Below are 3,112 nucleotides of genomic sequence, written 5' to 3' on the forward strand. Positions count from 1 at the left end.
ATAGATAGATAGATAGATCTGTCAGTAGTAACAAAATAGTGATGGTTTTTATTAATTATTAGAAATGTATTTCAGCAGTGAAACAATGCCAAACTCAGGGGTTGTCAATGCATTCATACATTTTGACAAGTTTAACATAACATTATCACTGTATTGCAGGCCAATACCATGTGGGTTTAATTCAGTCTTTGCAAAGGAGCAGTACAGTGCGGTCCTGGACTTGCGTCGGAGTTCAGTTCCTATGGTGCGATGTAACTCAATTTTCAGCGTAAGTCAGAACTCACATACTCAGCTACGCTAACACAGTGCTAACATCATGATCTAAAACTTAAAATCATCAGAACAGTCTGACTTACACTTGAGAGCCATAAAAGAAAGAAAGCGTATGTAGTTCAATCCAATGTACAGCCTATGTATTTATGGCCTGCGAACTGAACGAAGCCACCTTCTGCGTATAGCATCACATCACATGAATTATTCATCCACTGCACACAGCAACTTGTTCCCATGCAATTGTTTTTATTACAGTTTTATTGCCTTTGGATTGATGAAGCAAGACTTTCTCAATACATTTATGGGAGATAGCGATGTAACCACAAACGTCATAGGTGGAGGCGTCTGTATAGTTTCTTTAAGATAGCCAACAATATTTCCATCAAAGAAGTGTGAACCAATGACTCTTGGATAAACATGAGAAACTGCAGCAGAGCAGCGGCTCCCCCTTTTTTGTCATCCTGATGTCAATCACCTACTAGATCTAGACACATCCAGCATGGTGGCTGCAGGGGTTTGCATCACTCGTCTGTCCTGTTGATTTTCATATCTGAGGACTGAGTAGTACACAGATGTAGACATTCAAAATGGTGACATTTGAAGTTCATATTATCTTGCATTCATGATTATTTCATCATGTGATAAGTGTTCAGAGAACAAGATTTCTGCAGCTTAAGATGACGCACACACACACACAAATACATAACTAGTTTAATAAGTAAAAAGAAACTTTAGCTTTCATTATTCCCAACCATTTCTTTTGAGAAGCTGGGCTGTTAGTACCTGGAGAAATTAGTTGGGCTTGGACAATTCTCTGCTCTGTGTATAGTTCTGCTTGTGGCCAAAACCACACCATTGCTATAAAAGAGAAAAAAAGAAAAAAGAAACCAAACATCCAAATTGATACTTCATTCTCCAAGAGCTTTGAAGTGCTGTTTTCATACCATTTTACCAAAATAAATGTGTATATTTATTAAAGCACATGTCGGGAGGTTGCTAATGGGTTTGGAATAAAAGACAACATTTTGATTCAGTCGGGCTCTGGTGTCACAGAGACCCTTTTACTTCAGCTCATTTGAAAGCCCGGCACCCCCACCGACGCTGCTGCTTCCCTATCATTGGATGATCTAGTCAAAGATGATGACCCACTCTGTGTTTAATGCTTGTCTGCAGATAGGAGTGATCTCCATGAACCAAATCAAAAGCCTGACTCTGCTGAATGGGTGCAGTTTCTCTGCTGTGCTAACTCCAGTTTTTAGGGATCACAGAAACATGTCTCCATGTGAAAGGCGAACGGCTGGGCCGGCCAAGGTTGCTTTCTTTTCCTTCTTCAGGAGCAGATTTTACTGTAGCCGAGGGCAAACTTATTCACAAACAGGGACGAGTTAAAGCTGAGGAACAAAGCAAAGAATCCAATGAATGTTTGCTTTGAAGACATTCTACACTGATAAAAACTGCTGCAGTGTAAATAATTATGTCAAATAGCTTTCAGCAACAAAAGTAAAGATGATGAGTAAAGTTTTTCCACAAAAAAACTAAAATTACTTTGGCTCCAGACAATTTTTGCACTGCTGTGAAGCAATAGTTAATTGTTCATCCTCTCTGCAACCTCACTGTAACTCAAGTTAGGGCCTGTATTTGTTATAAAAGTCCCTTTATTCTGCAAGTGATTAAGGTATATTTTTTACCATTTGTAATGTGAACCAGTAGGTGGCAGCGTTGCAAGCTATGAGATAGACAGTAGAGTTTCCTCAAAACCCAAGAAGAAGAAAGTTAATGTAGTAAATGCTTGAAGTAAAATAGCATTTTTTACTTGATGATAAATAGTGCTTTCAAAATGATGAGTCATAAAGCTCTGAGCACTTAACACAGCATCATCACCAAACAATGACTCTGAATGGCAGCTGATAGAGGTGGTGAGGTGCAGGAAATCAATCTTTAGTCTTTGAACAGATGCCCTTTGCTTTCTCCGGTGGAATATGTTTTCCACTGGTTATTTTAATAGTACAATAGCAAAAATGGAGGTGGTTTATGTTTGTAAACAGTAAGTCAAAAATTCAGCATACTTTTCCTTTACACCAACAAAATTACTATAAGCAATTCTGTGTCAAAGCTGCTGTATATATGTATTTATCTTTTTAGTACAATGCAGTTAAAAGATAAATAGGATCCTCAATTATTGTCGTGATACATGTTCTTAGCGGGAACGTAATTCAAATTTCCACTGTCTTTCAAATATTTCCAAGTCTGAACTTATATGTGTCGCAACTTACATATGCAACATATTAAATATTGCATATGTTGGAAAACAGAATGTTTGTAGTCTGTAATGTTGTCTTCGTTTTCCTGGTTGTACAGACATTTAATTTCTTTTGTACCATGGCTGTCAATCCTGTATAAGAGATTAAAAACAGGAATATCTTCTTCTATTGGTTTCAGGAGAGAAACCAATAATCACTTTCACATTTCTGTTTTTTTAAATCATGTTCTTTGGGTTCTATGTCTCACAGTCAAAAGTGTTTGTTTCTTTCACAATTTTCTTAATAAATTGTGTTCCTGATCTGTTGTTTTTACCGCAAGTAAGACAATCTTTCCAAATTAAAAAAATACTCTATATACCTTTTAATAATTGCAAATTCACATCATCAGCAGAAAATCACTTCCTCCAAACACACATCCTGTCAGCTACAGAGATGATTAACTCCAGCGGCTGACAGCTTTCATGTAAACACTGTAGTTGCTCCATTTGCCATTTTGGCAGGTAGCACAGAGTCCACAATGGGAGTTGTTTACACTTTGCTCAAAAAGGAGCGGCAGCAGATAAAATTTCCCATTTTAT

This window comes from Cynoglossus semilaevis, chromosome Z (assembly GCF_000523025.1).
Source record: "Cynoglossus semilaevis isolate Cse_v1.0 chromosome Z, Cse_v1.0, whole genome shotgun sequence".
NCBI classification, from domain to species: Eukaryota; Metazoa; Chordata; class Actinopteri; order Pleuronectiformes; family Cynoglossidae; genus Cynoglossus; species Cynoglossus semilaevis.